Consider the following 13,386-nt stretch of genomic DNA (forward strand, 5'->3'; position numbering starts at 1 on the left):
CGGGGGCAGCGGCTGTCCACCTCTGAACAGCGCTCAGCGGGTCAATGGAGACTCAATTGGTCTCCGGTTCCAACTCCGATTTTGCGGATTTTCCCCCTGGATCCCCCTGGGGTTTAAGAGGTTAACTGTTGCATAATCGCAATTATAAAATGTATATTCCTCTTCAAATACCTTAGTTACCACAACATTGTTCAAGTGAACTAGTGTGTTTATGTTTATTCATTGTAATAATCAATATCACTATGATGATTTGTTGTCCGAGCCGTTCCGCGGAGTTGAAGCACATGGACACAGGTATTCATGCAGACCCAGGCTGGGCCAGGCTGCCAGGCAGGGCCAGGCTGCCAGGCAGGGCCAGGCTGCCAGGCAGGGCCAGGCTGCCAGGCAGGGCCAGGCTGCCAGGCAGGGCCAGGCTGCCAGGCAGGGCCAGGCTGCCAGGTAGGGCCAGGCTGCCAGGCAGGGCCAGGCTGCCAGGCAGGGCCAGGCTGCCAGGCAGGGCCAGGCTGCCAGGTAGGGCCAGGCTGCCAGGCAGGGCCAGGCTGCCAGGCAGGGCCAGGCTGCCAGGCAGGGCCAGGCTGCCAGGCAGGGCCAGGCTGCCAGGCAGGGCCAGGCTGCCAGGCAGGGCCAGGCTGCCAGGCTGCCAGGCAGGGCCAGGCTGCTCTGCTCTCATGTCGTGAGCACTAGTAACCTGACACCGACATGGGGGGGGACCGCCCTCTCTCTCTCTCACACTCACACACACACACACACACACACACACACACACACACACACACACACACACACACACACACACACACACACACACACACACACACACACACACACACACACACACACACACACACACACACACACACACACACACACACACACACCTGTAGATGTATTGTCTGTGTAGATGTATACATATAATACTAGCAATATCTATTATTTTTTACTGGCTTACAGGGATGTGAATGATGGCTGTAGCCGGGGTTGAGCCAGCATAGGGTATTAGAGCTATGGACCAGAGCTTACAGGGATGTGAAGCAGGGGTTGAGCCAGCAAAGGGTATTAGAGCTATGGACCAGAGCTTACAGGGATGTGAAGCAGGGGTTGAGCCAGCAAAGGGTATTAGAGCTATGGACCAGAGCTTACAGGAATGTGAAGCAGGGGTTGAGCCAGCAAAGGGTATTAGGGCTATGGACCAGAGCTTACAGGAATGATGGCTGTAGCAGGGGTTGAGCCAGCATAGGGTATTAGAGCTATGGACCAGAGCTTACAGGGATGTGAAGCAGGGGTTGAGCCAGCATAGGGTATTAGAGCTATGGACCAGAGTTTACAGGGATGTGAATGATGGCTGTAGCCGGGGTTGAGCCAGCATAGGGTATTAGGGCTATGGACCAGAGTTTACAGGGATGTGAATGATGGCTGTAGCAGGGGTTGAGCCAGCATAGGGTATTAGAGCTATGGACCAGAGCTTACAGGGATGTGAAGCAGGGGTTGAGCCAGCATAGGGTATTAGGGCTATGGACCAGAGTTTACAGGGATGTGAATGATGGCTGTAGCAGGGGTTGAGCCAGCAAAGGGTATTAGAGCTATGGACCAGAGCTTACAGGGATGATGGCTGTAGCAGGGGTTGAGCCAGCAAAGGGTATTAGAGCTATGGACCAGAGATTACAGGGATGATGGCTGTAGCAGGGGTTGAGCCAGCATAGGGTATTAGAGCTATGGACCAGAGTTTACAGGGATGTGAATGATGGCTGTAGCAGGGGTTGAGCCAGCAAAGGGTATTAGGGCTATGGACCAGAGCTAAGGACCAGCAGCTGGCTTTATGAAACCAGTGACACACAATGACTTAAGCAACCTATAATAAAAAAGTGAAACATCCGACAGTAACAAATCAGCTATTCTTAAACAGTGCCTGACACAGGCATTACCTCTCCATCAAATACAAATAAAAAATATATAATCCAAAGCAGCACAGCACACGACGAACAGCATTTTGCATTTATAACTGAAATAAACTCAGAGGCTTCGTGGAAACGGCACACTCAGGTGTAAAGGAACAGCATTTTGCTTCTCTTGCCGTAAAATTAACTGAAATAAAGCGTCATTCAATCAAGGCTTTATGACAGCAGCGAGACGAGCGCTTGCTGCGAGGCGCACGCATGGCTGGCGGACCAAAAGCTAACCCTAACCCTAATCCTATTTTATTTGTAAAAAGCAACACTGTATTAAGACATGGCAGTATAATATTGGTGCAAAATGGAAATATGTAATTAAATACCGGTAGTTAAAATCTCAATTAAAAGGAGAGAGAGAGAGAGAGAGAGAGAGAGAGAGAGAGAGAGAGAGAGAGAGAGAGAGAGAGAGAGAGAGAGAGAGAGAGAGAGAGAGAGAGAGAGAGAGAGAGAGAGAGAGAGAGAGAGCATTGCTTTGGCAATGTAAAGTCAATAAAGCCCTTTGAATTGAATTGAATAGAGAGAGAGAGCTCATGAGAGAGTCTGTGAGGCCCATGTGCAGCCGCACCGTTCGCACAACCTAAAAGGCGGCTCTGTCTCTGAGAGTGCAATATTATAGTTACCGTACTTATATTAGTGCAGAAAAGAGACAATAAATCCCGCTTTGGAGAAGATGTGCTCCGAAGGGGTTGTAGTGGCAGGGAGTCAGGGATGGATAGAATCCTCTTCGCTACTACAGGTGAATCAGGATGGATAGAACCCTCTTCGCTACTACAGGTGAATCAGGATGGATAGAAACCTCTCCGCTACTACAGGTGAATCAGGATGGATAGAATCCTCTTCACTACTACAGGTGAATCAGGATGGATAGAATCCTCTTCACTACTACAGGTGAATCAGGATGGATAGAAACCTCTCCGCTACTACAGGTGAATCAGGATGGATAGAATCCTCTTCACTACTACAGGTGAATCGGCTACTACAGGTGAATCAGGATGGATAGAATCCTCTTTGCTACTACAGGTGAATCAGGGATGGATAGAATCCTCTTCACTACTACAGGTGAATCAGGGATGGATAGAATCCTCTTCGCTACTACAGGTGAATCAGGATGGATAGAATCCTCTTCGCTACTACAGGTGAATCAGGGATGGATAGAATCCTCTTCGCTACTACAGGTGAATCAGGGATGGATAGAATCCTCTTCACTACTACAGGTGAATCAGGGATGGATAGAATCCGCTTCGCTACTACAGGTGAATCAGGATGGATAGAATCCTCTTCACTACTACAGGTGAATCAGGGATGGATAGAATCCTCTTCACTACTACAGGTGAATCAGGGATGGATAGAATCCTCTTCACTACTACAGGTGAATCAGGATGGATAGAATCCTCTTCACTACTACAGGTGAATCAGGATGGATAGAATCCTCTTCACTACTACAGGTGAATCAGGATGGATAGAATCCTCTTCGCTACTACAGGTGAATCAGGATGGATAGAATCCTCTTCGCTACTACAGGTGAATCAGGATGGATAGAACCCTCTTCGCTACTACAGGTGAATCAGGATGGATAGAATCCTCTTCACTACTACAGGTGAATCAGGGATGGATAGAACCCTCTTCACTACTACAGGTGAATCAGGGATGGATAGTATCCTCTTCACTACTACAGGTGAATCAGGATGGATAGAACCCTCTTCACTACTACAGGTGAATCAGGGATGGATAGAATCCTCTTCACTACTACAGGTGAATCAGGGATGGATAGAACCCTCTTCACTACTACAGGTGAATCAGGATGGATAGAATCCTCTTCACTACTACAGGTGAATCAGGATGGATAGAATCCTCTTCGCTACTACAGGTGAATCAGGATGGATAGAATCCTCTTCACTACTACAGGTGAATCAGGATGGATAGAATCCTCTTCGCTACTACAGGTGAATCAGGATGGATAGAACCCTCTTCGCTACTACAGGTGAATCAGGATGGATAGAATCCTCTTCACTACTACAGGTGAATCAGGATGGATAGAATCCTCTTCGCTACTACAGGTGAATCAGGGATGGATAGAATCCTCTTCGCTACTACAGGTGAATCAGGATGGATAGAATCCTCTTCACTACTACAGGTGAATCAGGATGGATAGAACCCTCTTCACTACTACAGGTGAATCAGGGATGGATAGAATCCTCTTCGCTACTACAGGTGAATCAGGATGGATAGAATCCTCTTCACTACTACAGGTGAATCAGGATGGATAGAACCCTCTTCGCTACTACAGGTGAATCAGGATGGATAGAATCCTCTTCGCTACTACAGGTGCCAACTTTGCATAACGTGGCACATTATTTTTCCACCACGTGGTCGTGGACTTCTTTGCATATTGTAAAATGCAACCATGTCACTTTTGACTTATTTTTCTGCGTGGACGGCATGACTGTAGCTGCACCCTAACCCTAACCATGACTGTAGCTGCACCCTAACCCTAACCATGACTGTAGCTGCACCCTAACCCTAACCCTAACCATGACTGTAGCTGCACGTTGACTTTCTCGTTAACACGTGAGGACGGAGGAGGCTCTGCGAGGCGCAAGCATGGCTCGCGGACCAAAAGGGGCCACTTTTTTAACTTGTGAACGTTTTTGACTCAAATCCTTGCTTCTGGTCCCTGGAACAACATATTTTCAGATGGGGGTCGGAGGCCAATTACATCTAACTTTGGGGGTCCTTGACATGAATATGTTTGAGAACCACTGATATAGAAACCTATAGGTTTTTTCAGAAAACTGTCAGTATTTAGAAGACATTTGTAGAATCTGGTCTCAGGTCTAAATGGTTAAGCAACAACATGTGGAGTCCAAAAAGCGGAAGTGCTCTCCGTGTTAAACCCTGCGGCTGTGCAGGGCGGCTGCGCAGGGCGGCTGCGCAGGGCGGCTGAACGCGCCCAGGGGGGGCGGGCCGATTCTGGCGAGCCGCCCCACGTCCGAAACGGTTGAGAAATGACTTTACCGAGTGGGGGTCCCTCTACTGTACTGTACTGTACTGTACTGTACTGTACTGTACTGTACTGTACTGTACTGTACTGTACTGTACTGTACTGTACTGTACTGTACTGGCACACCCACAATCATCATATATACAGTTAATACGTGCGTGTGTGTTTGTGTGTGTGTTAAGTTGCGCACAGCTGGTGAAAAACAACCATGCTATTTGTTTAGGCTACCTTCATATTCAGTAGATCCTGTGATCTTTTGTGGCCAGATGTAATTTCTTGGGGTCTAGTAGGACTATAGTAAATAATAAAAAAAGAAATCGCCATAATATTTTGTAAATAAAGATGTATTTAGCCCCATGTTCGAATGCCCTCGCCCCCCTGTCAAAAATAGCTAAAATCGCTAAAACAAAAGAAAGCAGCAAATTAAAAAATATTAACACTCATCTTTTACTTTCTCTAATAACTTCCTAAAACATGAACATGAAAAACTAAAGTTGTCCTTTAAGTTAAAAAATTCTGAACTATCCCTTTAAAGTCAACCACATCAAAGCGGTGCGGTGTGGTTGACCTTAAAAACCGTCTCGACCCTTTGGTGTGGTTTGGGCTTCATGATGCGTTCACACATACAGTCTACCATTCATTGTCAATGGAAGCACAGCGACATGAAGATACAAAGATACAGTCTACCATTAATTGTCAATGGAAGACAGCGACATGAAGATACAAAGATACAGTCTACCATTCATTGTCAATGGAAGCACAGCGACATGAAGATACAAAGATACAGTCTACCATTCATTGTCAATGGAAGCACAGCGACATGAAGATACAAAGATACAGTCTACCATTCATTGTCAATGGAAGCCAGCGACATGAAGATACAAAGATACAGTCTACCATTCATTGTCAATGGAAGCACAGCGACATGAAGATACAAAGATACAGTCTACCATTCATTGTCAATGGAAGCACAGCGACATGAAGATACAAAGATACAGTCTACCATTCATTGTCAATGGAAGCCAGCGACATGAAGATACAAAGATACAGTCTACCATTCATTGTCAATGGAAGACAGCGACATGAAGATACAAAGATACAGTCTACCATTCATTGTCAATGGAAGCCAGCGACATGAAGATACAAAGATACAGTCTACCATTCATTGTCAATGGAAGCACAGCGACATGAAGATACAAAGATACAGTCTACCATTCATTGTCAATGGAAGCACAGTGACATGAAGATACAAAGATACAGTCTACCATTCATTGTCAATGGAAGCACAGTGACATGAAGATACAAAGATACAGCCTACCATTCATTGTCAATGGAAGCACAGTGACATGAAGATACAAAGATACAGTCTACCATTCATTGTCAATGGAAGCACAGCGACATGAAGATACAAAGATACAGTCTACCATTCATTGTCAATGGAAGTCAGAGACATGAAGATACAAAGATACAGTCTACCATTCATTGTCAATGGAAGCACAGCGATATGAAGATACAAAGATAGTCTACCATTCATTGTCAATGGAAGCACAGTGACATGAAGATGCAAAGACGGAATGATGCATGTAGCTGCTGAAAATACATGCGTGCGTCACTGCTATGAGGGACGTAGCGGCTGCAAGGAACAGACAGACAGACGAAAACAATGTCATTGATACGCGCGCGCGCGCACACGCACACGCACACACACACACACACACACACACACACACACACACACACACACACACACACACACACACGTCCAAATAGAGAATATGTTCCACCTGAAGGATCAGATTCATATTGGTATTCATGTTGAGACACAGTAGATCTACAAGCTCACAGCAGCAGTGTAGACACAGTAGATCTACAAGCTCACAGCAGCAGTGTAGACACAGTAGATCTACAAGCTCACAGCAGCAGTGTAGAAGTAGATCTACAAGCTCACAGCAGCAGTGTAGAAGTAGATCTACAAGCCCACAGCAGCAGTGTAGAAGTAGATCTACAGGCTCTGCCAGTGGGCCTAATGAGGCCAACTCCTTTCACCTGGTCAGGCTCTGCCAGTGGGCCTAATGAGGCCAACTCCTTTCACCTGGTCAGGCTCTGCCAGTGGGCCTAATGAGGCCAACTCCTTTCACCTGGTCAGGCTCTGCCAGTGGGCCTAATGAGGCCAACTCCTTTCACCTGGTCAGGCTCTGCCAGTGGGCCTAATGAGGCCAACTCCTTTCACCTGGGCCAGGCTCTGCCAGTGGGCCTAATGAGGCCAACTCCTTTCACCTGGTCAGGCTCTGCCAGTGGGCCTAATGAGGCCAACTCCTTTCACCTGGGCCAGGCTCTGCCAGTGGGCCTAATGAGGCCAACTCCTTTCACCTGGTCAGGCTCTGCCAGTGGGCCTAATGAGGCCAACTCCTTTCACCTGGGCCAGGCTCTGCCAGTGGGCCTAATGAGGCCAACTCCTTTCACCTGGTCAGGCTCTGCCAGTGGGCCTAATGAGGCCAACTCCTTTCACCTGTGCAATTTCCAGCCTCTGTCTCAGCTAATTGAGGCTGTGCCAGTGGGCCCAATTGATTGCCAAGTACACTTTTCAGTTTGCAGTCTTCACACACACAGGCACATACACAGATCTCCATGTTGGTCTCCACACAAATTGAACAGGTGAACACTATAAAACTTCTGGGAGTAACCATAGATAGCTCTTTATCTTGGTCCAAACATATCAATAATATTGTCATCAAAATGGGAAGAGGAATCGGTATGACTAGGAAGTTTTCTGCTTTCATCACTCCCTGTATAATGAAATCTGTTATTCATTCTTTGGTTTTGTCTCAGTGTGGTTGCCTATGGGCAACCATACTATTGTTCCCCTTACCTTTTATTTTTCTTTCTGTATAAACTTTATTTTGACGTGCTACTCCTCCCACAGTTTTTGCCGCACACACTTGAGCCAGATGTCAAAACGACCGGCTTCATCGGGAATCGTGTGCTATCTCCTTGCTAAGACATCCGTTGTATAGTTTAATTGATATGAATTAATTAGTGAATTAATTTTCCCCATTCACTTGAATGGGAAAATGCCAAAACTCACATTCAACCATTTATTCCTCTGAGACCTTAACCCTTAGAAGGTGAAAGACGCCAATTGGCGTCATTGCTTACATTCTGTAAGAGATCAATGACGCCAATTGGCGTCTTTCTCGCTTCTTATTAATCTAAACATATTAATGTGCTCCGGAACGCTGTATAAAATCCTGAGCTTATATTTCAACTCCATTACCCAGAAAACCCGTGTCACGTGACACACGTGTATGCTTTCCTATTGGAAACTGACGCCCAGCCCCCAGTGAACAGGGGGGTTGGTTGACTCCTCCGAGGTGGGCACTGGAGGAAGAGTTTTTCAGCCAGGTTTGCAGTCGCCGCAAAAAAAACAATCTGAAAAGTGAAAAATGATCCATCCGTGTCCAGTGGCATTCTCCAGTCCCAGACCGTTGGCCGGGCTGCAACATCTACCCTCGCGGATTACACGTGTGCAATGTTTTTTCTTCTCCCCACCGGAGTTACCACCAAGGCTGATGCCTTCGCTAAAAGGTAATTTTATTGTATTCGAAAATGCCCTAATATGACATGTCTAGTAAGACGATCCCTATATTTGGCCCGAGCCGACCTAGTGCTGATATCAGATAGATGTGGTAGAACCATATATGGATAGATCTAACTGGTTTAGTCATCGTGACAGGCATAGTCGGAGAATATATAACAAGGGTCGGTACTATAGGTGATCGACGTAGCTAACAAAAACATCTGATCAAATGAATGTATTGTACTGTGTCTTTGTGGGCCGAATCGTGGCATCGTGGCATACAAATAGATGTTTGTATAATTAGTATCACGATAAAATAATATGGCGACGTTAGAATGACACCACCAATGAGTGATCGCGGGTAATGTAGCTGCCCAGCGTATATCCAGCACCATCGCGTCACCACATTCCACTGGCTGTTGGCTAGTAGTAGTTGCTAACAAACACTGCACAAATGGTACTGGCTATTGGCCGGGCCACAAGCCCGGGCAATAGCCAGTACCAATGTTGCTGGATGATTGCGACGCAATGGTGCTGGATATACCCTGGGCAGCTAGCTACATTACCAGCGATCACTCATTGGTGTTTCATTCTAACGTCGCCATATTATTTTATCGTGATACTACTTATACAAGCATCTATTTGTATTTGTCATGCCACGACTCGGCCCACAAAGACACTGCACAATAAAATCATTGATCGCCAGCAGCCGGGTAAAACGCCATGTAATAGTAGCGTGCACTGACTACAGCTAAAATGTTTATTTCTTTTTATATATTTAGAACTGGCATCAGATGAGGAGGAGGAGGATGAAGAGTCAAGACTGCGATGGCGTTCTCCGACACTGAACCGGATTCATTCATTCATTCATTTCAGGGGGGGGCAGTTTTTGGGTGTTTTTTTTATTTAGCCTACTCACACATAACCTGACTCCGCCAGATGGGGCAGCAGAGAGTACACTGGGTTCCCCCCTCCTGCTCCCATCTGGGAACTCTCAGGCAGACTTGATGCCCGGCCACAAAACGGCCTGGCCAATCAGCAGCAGCTAGAAGCTAGAAGCTGCTGCTAGAAGTTGCTCACAAAACGGCCTGGCCAATCAGCAGCAGCTAGAAGCTAGAAGCTGCTGCTAGAAGTTGCTAGAAGCTGCTGCTGATTGGCCAGGCCGTTTTGTGGCCGGGCATCAAGTCTGCCTGAGAGTTCCCAGATGGGAGCAGGAGGGGGGAACACAGTGTACACTCTGCTGCCCCATATGGCGGAGTCAGGTTAACTCACACACACACACCGTCAAGGACTGGGTTTGGGGACATTTGGGAGGAGTAGCTCTGATCCATAGCTCTAAATGCGCAGTTAGAGCTATGGATCAGAGCTAGGGGAGGAGTAAATGTTTTGTATGTAGGCCTATTTATTTTCTGTAATATTTATCATTTTATTATGTTAGTAGTCGTAAAAAATAAGACGCTTTTACAATGAGTTAGACCTGTCATGACTATTTTGTTCACTATTGTGAGGTTTATTGTATATGACTAAGCAAGTTTCAACTGTGATTTACTCTGTAACGGTAGATGGTAATAACTCAATTTCTTTTTTATAATACAGTATACATTCAAGTCTATATTTTGATACATATCATGGGCACCAAGTCATATCAAAACAATGTCCTTGGATGTGTTTTTTATCAAAACTGTGTTTCTTCATAACAGGTTTTTGAGATACATGCATGAATAGACAAGGTACTGGTAAGACTATGTAAACATGGTATATATCAAAATGTGCGTTAGAATGTCTAATTTTACCCCAAAAAAGAATTGAGTTTATATGATGTTCCAATTTCAGAGCTATGGGGACTTTTAGCTGGATAGGTCAGATTGATCATGACTGACCATGCTATTTATAGATGGCAAAATATCTACAGTGGTACATGTGAGAAACTTTTTATTTTATTTTAATTGAACTAGACAACTCACCCTTTAAAATGAGATATTGCATGGCTATGTACGCCCAGCAGAAAAAAAGTTATTTAGAAAATAAAACTTCAACCGGGCATAACTTTTTTTTGGTTGTCCTAGAAACAGAAAACAGTGTAAATGCAGGCTCTTTTAAATGGCTTCCAACACAAGAACTAAACATTTCATCAACTCAGTTCATTTTTTTCCTGGAAGCAGACAAGTCAAGCTTTCTCTGAAGGTCTTTCGTTGTCACACATTCACAACAGAGAATTTTCAATAAATCATTCAAAAACGCAATTCTGCCATAGAGAAGTCTACAAACTATATAGAAATCCTTGAAACTAACTGAAAGAGTTAAGGGCTGTAGTTACAACATTTGGAGGGGAGGTTCATAATAATTACGAAAATTAATTAACTTATGATTACTTCGGTCGGCCTCATGGTGGCGCTATAACAGCCCACTTTACGTTTTGCATTATAACTCTGGAACCGTAGGTTGTGAAATAAAAAATATTTTCCCCTGGATTCCTTGGGTCATGACGCATCTCCACATATAGGCCACGCCCATTTGCGTCTGGATAGATTTTCCGCCATTTTGAATTTTCTTCAAAACACACTTTTGGATCCTCCAGCTACAGATTTTGTCCAAATCTCACAAAAATCGGTACACATGATCTCCGGACCTATCCGATTAAAACAGCAAAGTCAGAATTTCGACCGTCCGTATCGTTCGGCCGTAATCGGCTTCTGAAGTTAGTGGGAGGGGCCTATTTAACCAAAAACGCCACAAATCACGCACGGAATGTCCGATCCATCCCAAATCTGAATCACATGTCGAGGGTGGCTTAATCAACGCAGAGCCAAAAGCAATTCCATTTTCATCCATAGGGGGCGCTACAATTGCAAAAACAATTACCCGTTTATTGCAAAAACATGATTTCAGGGGGGAAAAAACACTCTGAATTACTTACACATGATCACAAGGGTGACTTGACATTGTCATTGGCTAGCAAAATTACTGGGAGGGGCCTATATTAGCGAGTGAGGCAACCACACTTTGCAATTTCCCAGAATTGCTTCTTTCTAGTTTAGAATATTGCCCTGTTATCTGGTCATCAGCTACAAAATCTGATTTGAATAAGTTGCAGATTGCTCAGAATAAAGCGGCTCGTCTGGCACTAGGCTGTTCATACCGGACAAGTATTAGTTATATGCACGAACATCTGGCATGGCTAATGGTTGAAAAGAAATTAGCAGTGAGTCTTCTGATGCTACTGCGGAACATTATTTCCACTGGTAAGCCGTATAGCTTGGCTCACCAGTTAAAAATGACTTCTGAACATGGTTACAACACCAGAGGAGCAGCTTCTGGCAACATAAGAATAAAAACAACACCAAAATCAAACTGTCTTAAACACACTGGTATATAGGTCAATAACTCTCTGGAATGCACTGCCCAAAAACATCTTATCTACAATTCATAACAAAATTACTTTAAAAAAGAATATCAAGATATACCTTGCCAATTTGCCAAGTACATAACTGAACTGTGATTTGCAAATTTGTTCTTTTGATTTATAATGTGAATTTGTTTTTATTTTGTTCTGTTTTTTATTTTAAATTGTATTTTTAGTACATTTGTATTGTATTTGTTTTATTCAGGACCAGGAAGACTAGAGGCTCAGTCATGTGTCTCTAATGGGGATCCTTCAATAGACATAAACATAGACACCGGCTGACAGTTAAAACGGGTGCTATGACAACGTATATCATTAGGTTCCCAAGTTGCATCGTTCCCAAGTAGGCCGGTGGCCGACTGCGACGGGCACGTACAGGTCTAGTTGTTATAATGTACAGCTTGCCTTGCCTGACTGTTACGTTTAGACATTATACCACACTGTGTCTTGTAAATTACCATGAAATGGGACTATTTTATATCTATAGCCTACTACTATGCTGATAGTATAACACACACACACACACACACACACACACACACACACACACACACACACACACACACACACACACACACACACACACACACACACACACACACACACACACACACACACACACACACACAAATAGAGAATATGTTCCACCTGAAGGATCAGATTAATTTAAAATGGTATTCATGTTGAGACACACAGTAGATCTACAAGCTCACAGCAGCAGTGTAGACACAGCAGATCTACAAGCCCACAGCAGCAGTGTAGACACAGTGGATCTACAAGCCCACAGCAGCAGTGTAGACACAGTGGATCTACAAGCCCACAGCAGCAGTGTAGACACAGTAGATCTACAAGCTCACAGCAGCAGTGTAGACACACAGCAGATCTACAAGCTCACAGCAGCAGTGTAGACACACCATAGATCTACAAGCTCACAGCAGCAGTGTAGACACACCATAGATCTACAAGCTCACAGCAGCAGTGTAGAAGTAGATCTACAAGCTCACTCAAACGGAGGTTTTTGGAAACGGATAAATAAGTGAAGATTTTCGAAAATATCCGGATCAGTGGAGCGGTGTAGTCATGTGAAACGGAGATTTTGAGAAACGATGACGTCACCGCTCATTAGCGCATATCATTTTTACTCTAATTAGGTGAGAAATGCATCTTGTGCCTGCATGGAAACTACACGGATATAAATCTGATTGTTCATATATATCACTGTTAACAACTTGTTGCATCAACTGCAGCGAGCAAAGGCTCTGCTCTGCTGCATCCAATAATACATATATCAGCCTACTAGTCCAGTGCGGACTGGTGATTTCATTTGTATTGGTGCCGAGTGTGAAGCTTGAACAATATGTTAATTGCGCACCGCTACAGATAAACTGTGGATATTAACCTACCAATAAGGACCCAGGCCAAATGCCATTGCGCAGTAGCCTACACCAACAAGTCT

The sequence above is a fragment of the Electrona antarctica genome (genome assembly GCF_951216825.1).
Source record: "Electrona antarctica genome assembly, contig: scaffold_458, whole genome shotgun sequence".
NCBI lineage: Eukaryota > Metazoa > Chordata > Actinopteri > Myctophiformes > Myctophidae > Electrona > Electrona antarctica.